We start from the raw sequence: 21522 nt of genomic DNA, 5'->3' as shown, positions 1-21522 counted from the left end.
AAACTGTTATATAATATGTTTGCAAAGTGAGCGAAACTTCCTAATGGTTTCAAAATTGTGTATTGAGCACGATTTTACGCGAAGCTATAATTATTTGTCATGGGATGCGATTGTTTAACGCGAAAAGTGAAACAAAAAAATCTAAGGACGATCAGTGTCATTTATGCAGAGGAGATTGCATTAACAATCATGTTCTAATTTTTTGGACGAATTTGCTCGAGGCGCGCTTCTTGTGCATTTACGCGAAGCAGCGCGTGTGGTCAAAGATTTGAGGCTCCTTCTGGAGGCAGCGGCGCCAGCTAGTATTAGAGCGCATTCATTCATTCATTCATTCATTCATTCATTCATTCATTCATTCATTCATTCATTCATTCATTCATTCATTCATTCATTCATTCATTCGCGGGATGTTGGACGGCTGTCGATTCTAACATTTTTTTATTTGCCTGTGATGTGCGGTAACACTGCAGAAAAAATTAAGGCATACATATACTAAACCTTATGTAAAACAAGGAAAAATCAATAGATATTGTTGCGAAAGTAGCTCGAATAGTGTTGTTCCTCGGCGGGAATGCTAGCTGTAAAGATGTGCAAGCGCAACAGCTCGTCGGAAAAAAAAAAAAAAAAAAAATCGGCGTGTAAGTTGAAACTCGATTTAATGAAGTTGAGGGGAGCCGTGAAATATTTCGTTAAATCGGGAATTTCGTTAAATAGAGTGAGGCATTTCTAGGTCCTATAATTTTGTACACCCAATTTTAGGGTGCGGCGGCACTCAAAAAGCTACCGTGGCATCATACTTGCGAAGCCTTCCCAAAATGAAATGCGGCCGTCAAAAATGACCGTCGCCAGTAGCGCGCAAGAAACAGAAATCGTTACACATCGAGAAGAGCCCCAGAGGACTACAAATTTATTTTCCAGCAATCAAGTCGATGACCTTTGCCTGTGTGCGCTTTGTGAGCAATGACCGCACCGATTTCTCGTAGGTCTGAAGTGCTGCGCACAGCACTGTAGGCCTAACAAGCTTAGCTTGAAAGAAGCATACACTTAAAGGCACGGGGAAATATCCGCAGAAGTACAATGGGGAACGAACCAGGCGAAGCACGCCACAAAAAAGCACCGAACAGCAACACTGCCCCTTGGAATGCGACACGAGATCTTTTTTTACCGCTCTCGCCGTCTTGTTTTGCGGCGCGCAGTTTGGAAAGGTGCCCCGCGCTGTTACCGTGGGCTCGCAATCAATAAATTTGGGGCTGCTCTTACACAATAGAGCCAGAATATCCCCTTTCCACCTTAATTTTCGAAAAAAGGTTGGTTAGACCAGGATAGATCATAAAATTGATTTCGTTATTTCGAGGTAGTCAAAGCATTAGATCCTATGGGTGCCTGAGAGGGAATTCCGATATCTTTGTTAAATCGGGTTTCGTTAAATCTAGTTTTGACTTCATATAAAAACAAATATCGCACAATGATACCAAGCGTTGCTTGGACAATATGATCTCTAATTTCAGGCATCATTAATTGTTTGATGTGTAAAGAAGATGACCTGGCGCCAGCACGCCGGCACGAGACGCGAGCACCAGAGCTCGACTGCCATGTTGGTAAAGACAAGATACTGCAGTAGATGGGGGAATCGGAAACACTTTCAGTAGGCAGCGGAGAGCGGGGCAGTGCTTCGGCGTCGTTATGCTTCCTTCCAGATCGATACACAAAACGATTATCATATTCTTGAAGCCGTAATGCCCAGCGAGCGAGGCGGCCAGTGGGACCGTTAAGAGAGGACAGCCAACAGAGAGAACGATGGTCCGTAACGAATTCGAAGGGTCGGCCGTACACATAAGGGCGGAATTTCCCTATAGCCCAAACTATGGATAGGCACTCCTTCTCCGTAACTGAGTAGTTTAGCTCCGGCTTCGTCAAGGTGCGGCTCGCGTAGGCGACAGCATAGTCAGCACACCAGGGTTTACGTTGCGCTAGAAAAGCACCCTGTGCCACTTGCAGATGGAATTAGGAATAAATGTTGTTTTCCTACATTTTGAAGTCAAAACTTAAGGAACACTTAAGCTCCGCCTATAGGGCATGATGTCGCAGTTCTGGCGCATTATATATCGCCTACGTGAAGCTTGTTACTTGCTTAATCACTAGTTTCTTAAATTGTGCTTTTATTATCTCACACATACTGATTAGAATATAGTCGCAAGCTACCAATTAAGCGGAGGATTGTTACGAGAAGGATTCACCCCAAACTATCTTTCGTTAATTCAGGCTCAATTAAAGCTCATCCACGCTCCCACAGAGCGTCGTCATCGTACGGAACACTGAGTCACTTCATCATGCAGTGGCTCATTGCAAACGTGAAGCTAGATTACACTAACTCCTTAGCGAAAGCAAAGTTTCCATGCGCTACATATGTGCGAAGTAGCGCGTGAAGGATACGGTACGAGGCTGGTCAGAGGCACGATATCGGAGGCTCTTGCTGTGGAGGAGGACTTCACAGGCAGAGGTGCAATTTGTTGTGTGAAGTGGTTGACTGAGCGCAATATACGGTAAGAGCCTACGTAGCACACGGCAAACTTTTTCACATAAGTTCACTCGACTGGATCGGAGTCAGATCAGGAAGAGAAGTCCAGAAGCGCAGCGCACATCACGGTGGCAAACGCTGTAACGAAATTTCTGGGAGGCTTGGGAGACAGAGAATCCGTCATGAGGAATCTGATGGGCATCATCAGCGCGGGCAATGACATCACGACGGTAAGTGCTGGAGGTGTCGGCTGCAGGTAGTGAAGTGTCGAAGGACAGTAATGGGAGGGGTCTAAAAAGATAAATCAGAGAGTACCCAGCGATGTCATGGCGGTAAGCGTGGTAGGCGTAAACCACAAATGACAGCCATAATCACTATCACAGTAGTTGTCGGGTGTATACATGGACATCATGTCAATTAATGCACGGTAGAGAAGTTCCGGGATGCCCTTGATCGGAGGGTGAAAGGCTAGGGTTATCAATGGTAGATGGCGCTCTAAAGTAAATTTTCATCAACAACTATAGAGAGCAGGCAGAAACTACGCTGCTTCCGGGGACGCCATTGTGGTGCATCACGTCGTGTCAATGATGATGATAATGATGAAAACATTTATTGACATTGGCTTAGATTAAGGGAAGACTGGTCGGGTTCCCAGTCCGGCACGGCGTTGGTAAAAGCCGCTGTCCGTGCTCTTTCGACGAGGGCTCGTTGTTCATCGAGGTCCGAGCTGGACAGGGGCGCCTCCCAGCCTTCCCACGTTGGCTGATTTATTATTTCAAAACTGGTATTTTGTTGACAAGTTTGCCTTCTGGCCACAAAATTTGCACTGCGCCAAAATGTATGCGGGTTCAATGTCGTGTCGAAAGAAATCAGCAACATCTCCAGCGCAGCTGGTCATGATGGCGCGCGTAATTGTGTACCGCGTAGCATAATCGATGGCAATGACGATCCATTTGCTCCCAGAAACGCAGACGGGAAATGGGCTAAGCAGATCGACGCCAGCACAGCCAAATGGGTCGTTTGGAATGACAATTGGTTGCAACTGTCTGTAAGGCAAAGCAAATAGCTTCTTCTGCCTTTGCCTCGCCGGGGTGGCGCAGCGCTTAGGGCGCTTAACTACTGTACCCAAGGATGCGGGATCGAATCCCGGCCTCAGCGGCCGCTTTTCGCTGGTGGCGAAAAGCTAGGCACCCGTGTGCTGTGCGATGTCAGTGCATGTTAAAGAACCCCGGGTGGCCGAAATTTCCGGAATCCTCCCCTACGACGTCTCTCATAGCTTGAGTCGCTTTGGAAAGTTCAACCCCATAAAACCTAAAACTATTTTCAGCCTTTGGCAGAGCCCTCAGGTAGTCGAGTAGCGATGAACGAAGTGGTAAAGACCTGGTCAAAAGCAACGTTAGCGCACGCTGTCGGATGTGCTCGAAACGCCCAGGTGACCAGCCATGGTAGAATCATGAAACTGTTCGAGGATGGTGGAGCCCAGATGATTGAGGACGACTAGCAAGAGCTCGGCGCCATGGTCACATTTGCGGTGGTGTAGTTCGTCTCCTTGGAGCACAAACTTGTGGAGATACGGATCAGAGTGGTTGGAGTTAAGACGCTCGATAAAGGAACGCAGCGAAAAATTCAAGGGCTGTCCATCGGTAATGTTGGAAAAGGTTGACAAGACGCTTATGTCAGCATCACAGTCGTAAAAGGAAGGGGAATAGGTAGTGTGACGGACGGGCCAAGCAGTCTGCGTGTTAGAGAAGGTGGCCGGTTTTGTAGACGGCTGAAGATGTGTTTTGTTGCGACCGAAACGCCCAAAGTCCCAGGCTGCCAATAAACGCTTTGAGAGCAAAACCAAGCACAAGGCATAGTGGTTCTAGAGAGCGATAAAAGATGGGCCAAACAAGTAATGGCGGAATATCGTAATGGCCGAAACAAGCGCCATACACTCTCACTCTGTGATTAATAATTATTTTCAGGCATTCACAACACGTAGCCGGATTATGCAAATACCCTTGTGCTCAAGTGCTATCGATAAACAAAGATGGTTCGAATGTTGTGAACACTTGAGTCGCTGCAGAGTTTAGTGACGGCAGACGGGTTGAAATGGGCGAATAAATGTGGAATAGGGGAACATTATTGTGCTATTAGAAATCTGCTGCCTGTTCCAGCCGACAAAAGAAAGGTGCCTTTTTTTTTTTTTCAGCTGATCACTGAGAGGGTGGGAGAAAACTATGATGTTCGGGACGACGCACCAGAAATAAGAGCCCAAGCTGACAGAACTCCGAACATTACTCGGGACTAGATGAACACGGCATGGGAAGAGGAGTAGAGGGCGCGAATGCTGTCAGGTTCAGGCTGAACACCGGTAACATTAACCACGTCGCCAAGGGCTCTTGTCTCCCTGTGATCGAAGCTTCATTTCTTGGAGTTGAGTTGAAATTGAGCGTGTCATGAAAGCGCAAAAATATGTAAAAATGAGAAAGGTGGCTATAAAAAGCTCTCGAGAAAATAATGGCTTTATCTAAATAACATAAACAAGCTGTCCATTTGAAGGTCCGGAGCAACAAATCATTCATGCGTTCAAAGATCGCAGGGAAGTCACAAAGGTCAAAAGACTTCACTGTAGATTACTAGAGACCGTCAGGAACGACGAACATTTTTATTTCACCGTCTTTCTCGTCGACTGAGATGTGGTAGTTACAGGAACGGAGGTCAATGAAAGGGAGTAGCTGGCTAGTCAAGTGCATCGTCGATGCGCGGGAGAGGGCCAACGTCGCCTTTGTTTATCTTATTGCGAGCCGATAATCAATGCAGAATGTCTAGCTTCGATCCCTCTTTACTAGCACGAAAGGGACGCACAAGGGCTGCTGAAAGGCTCATGTCGATCGCCAGTATTTTGTTGACCTCACGTATAATGACGTGTCGCCTGGAAAGAGAGACGCCATATCCCTGCCTGGGGATAGGCCTGGCGTCTCCGGTGTCAATGCGGTGAGTCACAACAGAAGTTTGGCGTAGATGTCAGGCACCAAAGTAAAAAAATGCCAACGATTACGTGACTTCCTAATGCGAAATTTGAGCGCAGGTCATCAGATGTTCCAGCTTTTCAATAGATTGCGGTATGCGTTTCGGCTCGGGTGGTGCACATATTGAGATGCGCCGCAACCGATCCGGCGCTCTGAAAGCCGCCGCACAAGGTTGGCATTCAAGCAGGAGTGCAGAGAGCAATTAAGTTATCGGGAGGTCGCGGGAGGCAGCGCGTGGGTCCATAGGAACGTTACGCGGCAAAGAGACAGCAGCGACTGACTAATGCCGCTGACGCCGCTTGCGAGTCAAGTCAATGTGTCTCTGCGTTTCGGCTTGGGATGCACGCACCGTGATCCGCTGATGTCGAGCCGGTGCTTCGGCAACCGGAGAACACCGTCGCCGCCACACAGAAAGAAGGGGGGGGGGGGGGGGGGGGGGGGAGGGGGGTACACGAAGCGGCGAACGGTGGCGGCAGGAGCACGCGCTGCCCTAGTTGTGCAGCTAGTTACGAGGGACAATGGCGACGACGACGTGAAAAACAGTAAAAGGCGCCGAAGTACTGGGCCCTAAAAAAAGGATGCTATGACTGAATGAGATATGGTTTAATGGCCAATAGGACTAGTTCGAGCGCTCCGCCTCTTCCGATTCCCGCTTCGTCATTTTCTGGTTCATAGCAACTAACGTACATCGACGCTTTTATTCGAGTCCTACAAACGCACCTGCATAGCCCAGGTGTAATGTTCCTGCTCTTTGTCTTGGCGCCAGCCGTATGAACGAGATTTGACATTAGTAGACTGCAACGTTGCGTTTTTTGTTCAGACAGTTTTAAACGATGGCCGTGCTGATTAACCGAAAATGTTTCTTCTCAGCTCTCACTTTTAAAACTTCGTTCATGCATCTTGCATCGCCCAGTCATAACCTCTTCAAGGCGGCACACAGCCCTACAGTGTTTTTCCATCAAGATTCGCACAAAATTTCAGCCGTGCCCACATGTTCATGCTAGTATTGATTTTGAGTGTATAGAAATAAATCCTCTGTGATAGACCTATGGATGAGCAAAAGAACTACACAAGTTGACGTGCTGCAACGACTCCAGTGACACAAGGCCAGTCGGTACGCATAAAGAGAAAAAACCTTTTATTTCCTAAGAAATTAAATCCAGATAAGAGTCGCGACGTATAATTCTGGCTATATAAGAGAAGTGTTTCTATCTGCTGCTTCTTCGTTCAGAGCGAAAGACAGCAAAAAAGAAAATGCAGTCGAAAAAAAAAGGAAAAGACGATGCTTACGAAGGAAACTAGAGACTTGGCCATTGACGAAATATTTTATCAGAGGGTCCCACAAATAAGCATGAGAAAACAGTACATGCTCTGATAACACATATGCAGCAGAGAAAAGGATGCGCTGGCTTTCCAATATATTCGAGAGATCGAACGACTCCCGTGGCGGGGACTCGTGCACCGCATCCTCGCCGCTACTCTGACAACGAAAAGCGGGCTTCTCCACAGCATGAGTCATCTTGCGAAAAAGCCCGACGCCTACTGCGGACGCATGCGGGAAGCAGTGTGATTGTATTGCTTCCTTACTCATCCTGAAATGACTCTGGCACGTTCCTGTTTGCTCCCTTCCTCTTTCCGTTTTCCATCTCTTTCACTATGCTTGTTTCTTTGATATGCTTGTCTTGAAATTCAAAACTTCCCTGAAAAGTCCGGTCTTTAGAGATTGCAGTACCAGTTGCTGCTTACGAGCGGCGCCTGCCTGCGTTTGTAGGGTGTCTCCTTTCTACAGGATGCGTCAGACGAAGTATATGCCGCGATTTTATATTTTTATTTCGTTTGACCTTTAGTAGTATGCGCTCTGTTTTCTTCTTGCAATTCGCTTGGATTTTGATTTTACAAGTGACTTTTATTGTTTTAATTTCAATGATCCGCTTAAATATTTCTTTTCCTCATACTTGATGCTTATCTTATCTGTTAGGACACAAAACGAATAGAATAACGTTTTATATTGCCACTTTTTGTGGTGATACGTCGATGCTCATTGTCAAGTATACAGCTTTGCTACAGCTTTGCTACAGAATAGCGAAACTGCTAACATCCTACCAGACAAAAAATATAGGTCACATTACGGCCAGCTTAGAAACCAGTTGATTTAGAGTCAAGCGAGATAATTTACATTTTCACACTTTTCACCGCTTAATAGTTTTTCTGTATATGTAGCCCTAATTTCTTAAGGTGCAATGCAGTTCGAAATGCTTCGGGTGCTTTTGCCTATATATTGTCTTTGTTGTATTGAAATGGGTGTAATATTATGACACGAAACAAATATTTATTTATTTAGGATACGTGCAAGATGTCAATAAGCGCCAGTGAAATGTAAATAAGAATGAAATGTAATACTATATTATAATGGGTTTATTAGCTAATAAACTGTGTAAAATATATAAATAAACTTAGACGAAGACTGACAAATTAACAAATTTTCTTACAAACAAAAACTAACTAACTAACTAACTAACTAACTAACTAACTAACTAACTAACTAACTAACTAACTAACTAACTAACTAACTAACTAACTAACTAACTAACTAACTAACTAACTAACTAACTAACTAACTAACTAACTAACTAACTAACTAACTAACTAACTAACTAACTAACTAACTAACTAACTAACTAACTAACTAACTAACTAACTAACTAACTAACTAACTAACTAACTAACTAACTAACTAACTAACTAAATAACTAACTAACTATGACTGACTGACTGGCTAATTAATAATTATTTATTGAACTAAACCTGTATCTGAAAACAATTTATTAATCAATTTTACAAACTAATGAACAATAATGAGTGTCAGACTGATTAAAATTCTGAGTTTCTAATTTTCTATCAGATTTGATTCCTTGGTAACTGGCTTTTTATTAATCCACCATCTGATTAACAACCTGACTATCTTACTAGCTCATGAATATTTGACAATGTACTAACCTCCTATCTCACTGGCTCATTAACTTACGAAATTGCTAACTTACTAAATTGCTATCTGCTTAGCTTACTAACTTACTGACTACTTTACGGCTGGCTAGCTTACTAACCTACTAATAACCTTACTACTGGCTAGCCCAATAACATACTTACTAACTGGCTAAACAACTTGTTCTCTGGCTAGCTTACAAGATTACTCGCGTACTAATTGACTAGATTACTAGTTTACTACAGAATTAGCTTACTAAATTGACTAAAGCAACTAAATAGCTGTTCACATCTTCTGTACCGCATGATACTTGTACACAGACGGTCTTTCGCGCATGATTTGGCCAAATACTTCTAATGCTGCCCCTCAAACAGATTCATGACAGCTTTTTCCTTGTGTCTGCAACTATGGCGTTTATTGCTTGCATATGGGATCGTTTGACAGTCAAAAATGTCTTCAAAATAACGATCTAAGATAGTGTGATCATTACGTCACACGGAATTAAGAAAGCGGAAAACGGTTCCGTTATAAGATGACTCAAAACAATTTCGAGAGGTAATGCAACATTCACTCCACGTACAATTAGCACCTTCCACTGTGACACGAATCACCTCCTTTATTGTATTAGACACAATGAATCTTTCTCGATAATCCGCTTGTAGGAGAAATGAAGAAAGGTTGATAGGATACATTACATCAGTGTACAGCAAAGACAATAACACAAGATAGTGGTGTAAAAAAAAAGGGGGGCTTCGCAAGAATGTACACAAAATATAATATAAATGATCGGGAAAGCAAATAAAATAAATCTGGATTTAACCTTACATGAATGGCGAGATAACGACACTTGTTTAATAAACTTAAACCAAGCAATACGTATCGGGAAAAAAGTCAATTTGTGGCTCCATCTAGGCAGGGATGAAGATGGGAAGAATGAAGGAAGAGCTACCGCAAATCGCTCTCGGTAAGCCAGCTTTCGCGATGAACCTAGACAGGACTTTTCCGTCATACGGCTGAGCACTCCCGAAAGAAAACGAACAAGAAAATATATAGAACATTAGCACTGATTGGAGAAGTAAGAGCGCACGTGGATACCTATGGTATGGAGCTTTAAAAAGTGAAAAACGGCCAAAGACAGGAAGAAAACAACAAGAACAAAACGCGATCCAATCCGCACTCTCTAGACGAGAGTCCCTTTGATCGATGAAAATTCGTGCGATGGGGCTCTGGTCGTCGTCACGAGCCCACGAGCTGGATGGGGTTGCCAAATTGCGGAGAACGCACGTGTTTGCCCGCGTCGTCGTTCGGCATTCCCTCTCCACAAACGCGATGTCGAATGACGAACGAGAGCACTTGGGAGGAGTTGATAGCGTTTTGCAACTCGACGGGTCATATGTGTTGGCACGTGAGGTCGTTTAAAAAAGAAAACGGGGAGCATTTAAGCTCCCTATTTAAGGGTGTGACACGATAAAGTTAGTGGGCGGATCCTGTTGATCCTCGATCGTGTACACTCAACCTTCAATGGCGTGCTCTTTGCTAAGTAACTTCATCGCATCTCCTTCGTTTAGTGGATTCCTCATCTCGCGCATACTCATCAGCATTCACTCGTAAGCTAGAAATACCACACGATATGGATAAACAGTCACGCTTCGAACAAGCCATGGATAAGGTGTAGCTTATCGTGCTTAGGTTGCGGCTGCTGGCTACAGATGAAGTTAGCGTTGTGGGATCTGCCATGTGACTCGTTGTCGAAGTGTGCCGAGCTCGATTTTCATCTTCTAATACTGCACAGTTCTTTTCAGCGTAATGTTTTTATTTAATATGCTTAGATGCCCTACTGTCGTTGAGACAAGTTGTAGATAATGTTGTCACTACTTTTAAATTCTGCCGTTACATTTACGACGTCATCACCTCTCGACCAATCTGAAGTCTTTCTACACAACCCGAACGGAATTCGCCAGTTTTACTGTTCAATGAAAGCCTTAACTCTGCCGAATTTAAATATTTGACAACGTTTGACTTCAGATTCAGAGAGAATCTGATCTCTCTGGCTTTTATGTGATCAGGAGCTGGCATTACATCGATACGATCCAGCTACATTGTCTCTTCAATATCCCTGCAAGTGTGATCTAAAGTTTTATACTCCGGATCACATTGCTCTTCTGGAATTATCCACCGTCATTAGATGACGATGAATTTGCTTTCGTGACTCCGCAAGAAGCGACTGGAGTATTTAATCGTTAGTGACCGGACCTCGCAATATGCTGCATGACGCAGCCAATTGTTATCCGAGGCGTGCGACGAGTGACGATTGCTATCTCCAACGGCGGGGCCCGTTATCTGGTGTGATTTATGAGGCTGGCTGCTCGCTGTTTCCGTTTGATGCTGACGGGAAATGTAATGAAAAATAAATTAAAATATATAGAGTAGGACACCAGGGTGGCCATCGGAAAGGCTAAGTAATTTTGAAAATAAGGTTAGCGTTCTAAGGCCACAAATATTTCAGGATCATGACGACGGGGTATACGGCGACGATGCTACCTTATATGTAAATGAATTCCTAGGACATTCTTTAGAGTTTATGTTTATAACTTGGCCACTTTACGGCAGTTATGGAATTGTAAAGGACCACTGAGACATCCAGTATCATTTGTTGGATGTGTAATTTTCCTTGGTGCATTGGAGTGACAAGGTGTGACCGTCCAGACGTATCGAATGGAGGCGAGCGCCTCACACAAAGCGAGCCTAGCCACGCCCACATCTCGGCCGCCTGCTGAGCTGCATGTTGCATCCAGCCGCTCAAGAAAGATTAAGAAGCGAAATGAGTGTGACGTATCCGATATGAGGTGCCGCAATTTGTGGGCAAGGGCATGAGTGCTCTGCAGGTTCCGCGTGCCTCCTTTGATGCGTCTGGACGGTAGGGATTCACAGCGTCTTAACACTAGGGGTAAATATACTTTCCGCGATGTAATATTGATGCTGGTTTTATATTGTGACCGGCTGCAGTTTTATATAGCAAACATGCGCATAGGTGCTCTAATAAAAAATCTAGTGGATTGTACTTGTTATGTGCCAATGTCTCCACTCCAATCGCGAAAGAATCATCAATCTATCTTAGAACGCCCACTTTTTTTTAAGCTAGCCTTCTTGGGAACACCCTATATGCACTGTGTTTACGTTACTTGTCTTTTCAGTGCGTATCGCGAGTGCAGATCGTCACACCAGAACTGTGTGTGTGGGGGGAGGGGGAAGCGGTCCATCACTTTGCGGGGTCCAGAATTGTGTGGGGGGAGTGGTCCATCACTTTGCGGAGTCCTGGCGAGAAGCAGACGAAACGTCAAATGTGTGCACCACGTACGAAAGCTCACCATTGCGCTTTAGCAGGTACGCTACCAGACATCTACGGTAACTGTACTTCCTTTAGATCGTCCATCATGGCCCCCAGCGCCCTGCAAGCCGCGAACATTTCTCGAGGCGGCTGGGGGAAACAGGTTCAAGGAAACGCTTCCCAAAGTCGCAACGGCGCCACAATCGAGGCCCGCGTTTCAGGTCGCAAGTACGTGCACATCCACCATTCCCAGAGTAGTTGCCGTACACTTACAGAAACATTGTTCATCGGCGTGCGCCTGCGACAACGAGCGTGCGCCAGCGATTAAAATGCACTCTCTCCGTAAAACGAATATTTTCAGGTGCTGGAGACAGCCCCGGCATAGGACCGATGCATTGCAAACCAAGCGCCGATATTATGCCGATGATCTATGCCTCCTGGGAAATGACCGCGCTAACATCCTTCGTCATCAGTGAAAGGCCACTGAGAGGAAGCTGATGGAAAGCAACGACGTGACCATTCGCTGGTTCATTGCCTGCAATGTTTAAGTGGACAAGTGTCGACTGGGCGCGAATAGCACATGGACGCCGAGAGAGAGGCGCACGGTGCGCTGGAGGATCACACGCTACAGAAAGGGATCTGTGGACACGAGTCTGTGGACAACCGATGGTGGCGCGGGAGTCGCACAGTATTGCTCTCATACGCAATAGCAGGAAAGTGCTCAGCACAAGATATATGTCCTATCGTAGGCCCAACGCTTCTGTCGTTGCGAAAGAGACAACGTAAGCGACATGAGGAATTTAGGCACAAATATTTGGGCTTGGTTGCGGTAGGGAGAAAGTGACGAGGTAAAAATAAAGAAAATGATGTGCGCACAAAACCATACTACAATTGTTTAACCTAAATTTAGGATCAGGTCTGAAATGCTTCCTGGAGATTGGTGTTCAGGGCAACGCGTGGTAAGGTTCATATCCATCGGTTGCGGCTCGTTATATTGCATTGTAGTCTTATTGCCTGAGTTACGGAGCTCACTTGCGGGAAAATTTTGCCGCTATTGGCAGAAATCTCCCCCCCCCCCCCCCCCAACCTCGGACTCAGCGTCAGCTGACTTTGGAATTTCTCACCTTTGGAGTTTCGGTTAATAAATATATAAATAAATAAAGAAATATATATATATATATATATATATATATATATATATATATATATATATATATATATATATATATATATATGGCCCTAATTTTCCGGAGCCTTTCACTATGGTGTTTTCCTTAGCCTGAGTTGCTTTGACCGTGTTAAACCCCGTACATTCAATAGTGCAGTGTGTTCTCGTTCCTCGAACTCTTTCCCATGCTCTTGAATCAAATAAAAACTGTGACATGACCTTTATTTCATAAGCTTCCATTTTCCACTTCTGATACATTTGGTTATGTGGCATTGGTCCACACCCCAGCATTGGCTACACCAAGCAGCCATCGGTTTGCCCGTGCGGCGAGCGGTGACGGCTGGCCGATGGCGGCACTCTCAGTCTTTTGATTTCTATGACTGGCCGCTCACTTTCGCATATGATGCTGCAGTAACGCTAATGAAATGAAAACGGAAGCTTGTAAAATACGTCTCCGGGTCTGATTACTTAACCTCGTGAACATGTATTACTTTAATTGAGGGAAATTAAGATCGAGCTATTTTTATAAGCATGGAGATTGCAGTCTGAGGTGGGAAGAGCACAAGACAGCCTTAAGCGAAGATAAAGTAATTGAGTTGAACTAATGGCACCAAAAGAAACTAAGCTGATATAAACGGTATCTTTTTCGCCGGCTTACAGGAAGCAAGTCGAGGCTTATTGATAGAATGCTCTGTGCTTTGAGCATCTCAGCTTTCGGATAAATAATGAGCTGGGCATTTGTGTAAATTACGTGATTACTATTTACACAAGTTTCTCCTGTCGGTTTTCGTTTTATTGTAGTTCTTTATTCCAGCACACTTTCGGCCCCGCAGTGACAGGAACCCTCTCGACCTGACCTTGCGCCGAATGCAGAGGCCTCGGCGTTGGCAACGCCCATGCTGCTGGCAGCTGGCGTCGCTATAGAGATGGACGTGCTCTGTGCAAGTACACGCTTTTCTAGCGGAAACTCTCGCAGCAACCAAGGCGTTGCGAAAACGTCTGTCTGCTTCGACCCTTGTCAGGAAGTGTTGCGCACACGTTTCTTCCCACGCTTCTTTCATTCATTTTTCACTATCTGCTGTTCATAAAATTATTTATTTCTGTGGCGGACCCGATACCCATAAGTGCATCTAACTGATTTATGTTTTTCAGGCCAGCGACTGCCTAGCACGCCGCTGTACGTTACTGCACCAGAAGGTATGTGACATCACCGAGATAATGAATCTACTTGGCCTACCCGAGAAATGACGTCACGCTTATAAAACTGTTCTTTATTTTCTTTTTGTTCTCGGGATCTGACCTAAAAATGTTTTGCGTATGTGAAAGAGAGAGGAGCTCAACTGTTAACCACAGGGAGCGGCTGGGTAAGATTTTTATTTAAGTTGATGTTTGTTTGTCGGTCGTCAGTTAAGAAGCTATATGTGCCTAGCTTATAAAGTCCACCGTTAAGAATAAGAGAGAATACAGCTTTTACATACAAGATAAGATTCGCAAGTAGTTTGACGATTTCTTTTACGGGCTGAAGGTATTTGCAATAAAGTGTACTAGAAGAGGGATACTTCGGGTACACACGTAGTGAACTTTATTCGGAATAAACGCAATAACCAGCTTATTTGTATTGACTTCCTTGATGCAGGCGTGGTTCAAGTACAATGAACATACCATTTATGTATCTTACGAGTGCAGCGGAACGGCCCCTAGTGTTAAATTATCAAGAGAAATATCTGAGCTATGAGAAGAACAAAAAGGCCGAATTTTACCAACACGCCACTGAGGCCGTGTATTAGGACACACATTTTATTCTTCGCTTCCACGTTTTTTTTCTTTTTTTTGTATCACATATCCATACTTCCTTTAGTTAAGTGTAATTATCAGGCGTATGTAGTCAATCTCGAGCCTTACCATCGTGTAACTTGCACGAAGTCTGCTCGGAAGAATTAGGCAACAGCTAGTCTTGCACCTAGGCGACATCTGTGAGCATATGAAGAGGCAGGTACCATAAGTAAAAAAACTAACAAAAACAAACAAAAGAAGAAAATACCGAACGTCTTTTTCTTCTTCGCTTCGTAGTGACAAAGAGAAGCTGTCCTTTTCTTATTCATGACAGCGTCCATTTCAATATCCACTTTTCCAACCCTCTTTAGACCATGTCCTTACTAAGAGTCACAACTCACTTGGGTTATAGCATACATTCTGTCGAATATTTTAGGGAAAGCCCGAGGGTGGAGTAGACTCGTAATAAGGGAGTAATTACTCGTTGACATATACACAAGCGCAGTCATATGGCTACAAAGAAAGATGCACAGCTTTCTCATAAACTTTGTAGTTAAAGAAAAATTCGTCCTAGTCTGGTGTTCGAGCACGAAACCATCGCCTTTCCGGGGCTGTCGTTTTACCAATCGAGCTAACCAGAATGACCAAAATGCAGATTTTAGTGTGAGGACGAAGTGATCGGTAACTTGAAGTGAAAACGGTGTTTGTCCAATGTTTTGGGAGAATTCCCCAAGGTGGCTTGGACTTATAACAAGGGAATAATTGGTTACCCTAAACTTAATTGACATCATACAAACACTGGGAAATTAGGCTGGGGCATACGTCACCAGCTTCAACTATTACGAAGAAAGTGCCCATACAGTCGCAACAATCAAAATGAGCATTAGTTTCAGCTCAGATAAAACCCCCAAGTCTCCTACCCATCCTCGAAACAAAATTATAAAGCCAGAAATGGAAAGAAATTCGTAACCGTGATAACCTCTCCGGTAATATACTAGGGTCGAGGTTCAGTATTTTTTACCAACTTTGGCGCCACGACAACCGCCCATTTGATGCTGGCCACGCCTGTGAAAAGTCCTCGGGCTCACAAAGAGAGCGCCGCCTCTGTTCCGCAGTGAAGCCAGCGCTGCGAAACGTGACAAGTAGGAGCGCGCGCAATAGCCGCGCTGTCGAACCGCCGGCGCCGGCCTCGCCGTCGGCGTCGCCGCAGTGGCGGCCATGGCCTCAGTTGCTCCGTCCACGCAAAGCGCGCTGTTGCTCGAGGGGTCACGTGGGCACCTCTCTCTCTCTCTTGTTTCGGGAGAAGCCCTCCCTTTCCGTTTCTTTCACTGCCTCTCTATCGGGCGCACGTCACCCTCTGTTCCAGTTTTCTTCCCCTTTATTCTTTTTTTGTCTCTCTCTTTCGCAATCTACTGGAGGGCCTCTTCCCTGTCAACCTATGAGCGCATGCGCGTGCGGGAGGAAAAACGTCTGCAAGGGAAAGGAAAACCAGTCCCTGGCTTTCTCTCCCCGTCTCTCCCTCTTTCTCTTGCATCAGAAACGAAACAAATGAAAAGCAGTAGGGAGCCCCTCTCGAAATTAAGGGGAGCTAGGCACGAAAAAGAGAAAAAAAAAAAGAATGAAGAGCTGCAGAAGCAATAAAGAAGCGGAAATTCGGCTGAAAATGCGTAACGAGAGTAGAAAAGAGAGCAGCGTGAAAGTATGCGATCTGATGCTGCTGAGAGGCGAGGAGGTCGAAGCAGGGGACCGGGAGGGAAAGCAGTGCGAATCAACGGGCCACAGCGGGCCCGAGTTCCTTACGGCCAAGGTTGGCGCTCTCTAGCGGCGGCGTGCGGACGGGCGCGGGCCTCAAAGGAGCACGTGGCTTCCAGCAGAGCAGCATCGCCGCGCCGGAGTTCGTCCTGGTGAGGTCCAGCAGAGAAACGTGTGGTGCTGTGCTTGTGGTGGCGGTGCGGTGAGTGCGCGGCCGCAGCTCGAAGGAGGGCCTTCCATTCTCACTTTAACAGGAAGCGCGAAAAAAATAAAGTAAGCTGGGGATGAATTATGTTCGTAGAAAGAAAGGGAAGACCTGGTAGCGGCACCACGTCGAGGTGAAGAAGAGCGGCAACAAGCAGTGGCAAAAAACCCGTCACTGGATTACCTCAAGCTGAGGAAGGAGTGCAGCATTGCTCCAGTTAATGTGTTCAGTGCTCGTTTCCCTACAGTCGCCAGTGAGAGGAGGCTGAGGTCACGTGAGGCTTGAAATTCACCTTCCGTGCTTCTCAAGTGATTTCCAGTGATCAGTGGCCCTAGTGCTCAAACGTTATGGGTTGCAACCTGGGGAAAGGATCGCAGCCAGACGACTCGGATGCGCGCGACAAGTCGAACGCGACGTCGCCGCAGACGCCTCCTCCAGGCACTTTTACAGAAAGAATGGCGGACGGTGCTGCTGGGATGGCCAAGAAGGTCTGCAACGACGTGCAATTACGTCTCGGAAAGGCCCCACAGAAGCCCTGCGAACCAGGTTGGCACCTGCTTATTTCCCTTGTGTTCCTTATGGGAGGAAAAAGGGGAAAAAGAGATGGAGTAGAAATACAGGTAGGATTTGAAGTCATATCGCTTCACAGGGAACTTTGCATGTCGTGCCTTCGCGTTGCTAACACATTCGAAGAAAGGTTGTGTTTTAAATTTTCATGGAAGACGTTCTCACAGGGACCATGGACCGGAACATGCCTGTGCACCAAGTTTGAATCACCAACAGTCTGTCTAGTGAGATGATATTAATGACCACGAATTCCGAAGTGTGTTAGGCGAAGAGTGAGAAATTCTTCAAATTAGATGCAGAAAAATGTGTCAACTTTTTTGTTTTTTTCGCCGTCTTGCGAAGCGCTAGGGACAAACATATGCGTGAGGCAAAACATAAATTTAGAATTCAGCTCTTTTAATGCTACAGATGGTGTAGTACAAAGCAAGGGTAAAATTTGGCTGCTCAGAGCATAAAATAAGCAGTAAGAAGGAAACTTCAAAGAAAGAAATAGAGCTGACTTTCCTTGTGAAGGTGCAACCAACGATCTTGTTGCACGTAATATATTTAAAGGCGTAGATATACTATCGTCCCCAGTATCTGCTGCGATAAATATGAGCACTGGGAGCCCGAAGGGAGAGCGCAGATACTCAAAGAGTTGGGTTATAGAAAACATTTGGTCTTCAGCTTAGTCTTCATATCAATACATTCTCTGATCAATAATTCACCACCCACTTCACGGGCCGTGCTGCTTCTTTTCGGGCCACGTGGCAGACGTTAAGCATTCAGTGCTTTGCACGGATAAACAGTTCAGGTGACGCGATACGTGCATGACACTTTGGAAAAATATTTTCCCTAACCGAATAATATTTTCAAGAGCATGCTTTGTATGGATGGCTCATTATCACGCGGGAAAAAATAAACAAAGGATCAAGTCTCCCCGGATATATTGTATTTCTTGTGAAAACAGTCCCCTCGTGTTCTTTATACTCCTTAGTTCCTTCGCTGCCTTCATCTTTCCAAACTTTTTTCTTCAAGAAAGCCGGATGTATTCAGGCAGCCCACTCTGATGAGTGTATACATTTTTGTGAGCATACTGATAACACTTGGTAGATGTAAACACTTTCTAAAGAAAGCTACAGCAGAAAGCGCAATTGGTGATTGTGATTGCATTACTTCGCGACGTGATCAGATTGAATTTCGAACTGCGAGGTCAACATGAACTAGACGAACATTGCACCCGTATCTAAAATAGTTCTGCTTGAATCTTCTAGGTTATTTTGGGCTTTTCAATAGCTGGGATAGTCGGCCTTCATGCCGTATACTTATGGCTATACCCAGTGCCTATCGTATACATTACTGCACTCTACGTTTTCAAAAAAGAAAAAAAAAGTCTCGTTGATCTTGTAATAACACTTAACGCTTACTAAACTGCATGCATAAAAAATTTATTTCCAAGACCGCCATCATTTTTTCATACTTAATTTAACGTAGAAAACGCACGCGTTTTTAATGACACAGAACAAGTCGCTTTGGTTTTTATCTTTGCTTACTAAAACCTCGTACAACCCTCAGCCGTGGACGAAGGAGTGCGTGCCTTCAGGTTAATATGCGACCGCTTTAATTCCCTTGTTATTATAGACTGTCGTAATGCAAGGACATCTCACTACATCACATAACGCGTTCAAGTAATTGCATTTTACTCAGTAAGACTGCACACTAAGGATGTTAGAGAATCGCAGTAAGACATCTTAAATTCTTTAATATCCTAGTGTATTGTACGCTTATTTTATCTTCCCTGTTTATATTTATAAAAAAAAAAAAAGGAGAAGGCTCTTTTTTTGTGTGGGGAACTAGCTAAATTCGCATGGTAGTGGAGTACATTTGTTGTCTTGCACGCCACCAAGCGATGCCGCATCCTCCATCTAACGACGCACTATTAATAATTTTCTTAAGAAAAATAGTATCCAAAATGTAAGTCTAAATCCCAAAAGCTGACCTCCCGTTTAGTGTTTTCGGCACTTTTGTCTGAAAGGTATACTATTCTTTGTCCCGCACGCTACCAGCTTGGCTGAGTGCCTAATGGCACCTTATGGCTCACTTGGTGTGGAAGGATAACGCGTCAATATCGGAGCCGAGTGGAAACGTCCAGACCTAAAGTGCTCGTCTTTAGTCATGCTGAAGTTTGTTAACTTATCACGTACATGAAAAACAAACAAACAAACAAACAAACAAACAAACAAACAAACAAACAAACAAACAAACAAACAAACAAAAGACTGGTTATAAGTCACGAATTTATGCAAACTACAGTGATACAACGATAGTCTTAGCGGCGAAGCAAGAGATCAATCGCAGCGCCAGACTCATTTCTTTAAGGCGCCGTTCGATGCGCCTTGCAAGACGCGCTACCAATGAATGCGCAGCCGAAATTGTTTTGGGAGTTTAAAGTCTCATAATTCATGTAAGAAGAAATGGGAAAGCGCTTCACAGCTCGTTAACTCGCTGGAAAAGAGTGATCGTGTAAACATGTCTTAGTTATATTCCTTTGTTGCTTGAACATATGCGCTACATCTTTTAGGAAGTCTGCGCTCAGAAAACCAGCTACACTGCGGAAGTAGTTACGCTCATATTTTTTATTTCAAAAGGATTATTAAAACGAATACTATATTGGACCGCCATGAGAAAGCAAATACCATAACTGTAGTTTCTTTTTATGAAAGAGTTTATTAGGAATGAAATTAGCAAGACGATGATTTTTGTTTAAGACGTTAGAAGAAGTGTGCAGAAAAGATACTTTTCACCGTTGTATGTACGCCTTGCGTTAGCGAAACCGTTGAACTACGAAAGGTTCGAGCAGTTACAGTCATCGATCTAACGGAAAAATTTGAAGTTGTTCTCTGGTTATTGTTTGCGATAACTGGCAAGAGCGCCTGATCACTGGAGGAGAGTATGAGTATTGGGTCTAGCGTGCGAGCAGATGTTTTACTCGAGTTCTTATTCGCCAGCATTTGCTCTATCTCTGAAAAACCTTTACGTCCTCAAGTGAGTATAAATTGAAGTACTGAAAGCAGTTATTACACACACATGCAAAACAAAAACAACAAACAACAAAGCTTGTTTTTTTTTTTTTTCAGTTCTTTCGTTTTTATAAAAAAAAAAAAGCATTTTCAGAGAGTCTAGACAACGCTGTTTCACGTTCACAAAATGTTGTAGCCTCGTGGACTTATCATGGAATGAGGGGAACTTGCGGATTTCTAGAGAAAGTTGAAGCGCATGCTTCTCTGCTTAACCATAGAAGTAAACCACAAAAGATACAGGAAAATGAGAAAATGATGATGGCTTGCTCGAACGATTTTACCAGTAAATTTCTCATGAGCAACGGAGCGTTGAAAAGCAGTCGACGAGAAAAGTTTCGCTTGAACTAGATGGCGAAATACAAGCCTGGCTGCCTAACGCATTTCTGAATCAATACTTCAGGAATAAGCTTCTCCACGGGCTTTCACGGCATTCGAAGACCAAGTAAAGACGAAAAAAACCCATTGAACTCCGTTTTTTGTGGCGGACCTGCATGCGTTTCTGGCAGCTTCGGCAACGGGAAATGCATTCGAGTTGCACTGAAATACAGCACTTCCAGATCATGCACCCGTTTTTGTTATAGTAAAAAAAGTACAGCTTTTTAGAGGCACAATATTACTGCTATACTTTGAGAATTCTATATTAAGGCGAAAGTCTTTAATGGCTCATGCTGTCGTGGACAAAATGTGTCCCGCTTTTGCGGCGGCTCTTATTGGTCGAGGCGGGACACGTCATAGAGGTCTCGACCAATCACAGAGAACCATCACAATATGCGCGAATGCGTGCATTATCTGGCATATGTCAATCAATGCCCAATCACTAATTAATGACTTGTTAACTAATCTAAATATACTACTAACTGATGCCATAATTAAGTAAAACATTATTGACCTGATTATTGAACAATTATTTAATCAATTAATTACTTAAATACTTAATGACTAAATTCATTAGCTCCAGTTGCATGGCAGAATGCGGCACTCAGGCTTTCGCCTTTCACTACTTGAGTCGCTAATGTCCCTCATAATTTTTCTGTATTTTTATTTTCCCATTTTATTCGACTATACTTGCAGCTTTGTCCAAAACGGTTTTCTTACTTTGGCTGTTAGTGCTCACTATTGCCTTTTGACTGGCATTACAGCGCGATCAGCAGGTAA

The 21522-nt window shown here is 44.4% G+C and overlaps 1 pseudogene across 1 annotated transcript in view; it reads right to left on the bottom strand.

Annotated features, from left to right (window-relative positions):
* LOC146186114 (migration and invasion enhancer 1-like) overlaps positions 1–21522 on the bottom strand; it is a 95219-nt pseudogene that overhangs the window by 56231 nt on the left and 17466 nt on the right. The gene's annotated exons all lie outside the window — the stretch shown is intronic.

Source organism: Amblyomma maculatum, chromosome 6, assembly GCF_055883805.1.
Source record: "Amblyomma maculatum isolate TAMU_Amacu chromosome 6, ASM5588380v1, whole genome shotgun sequence".
Classification (NCBI taxonomy): Eukaryota; Metazoa; Arthropoda; class Arachnida; order Ixodida; family Ixodidae; genus Amblyomma; species Amblyomma maculatum.
This window is presented reverse-complemented; position numbering and strand designations above follow the sequence as displayed.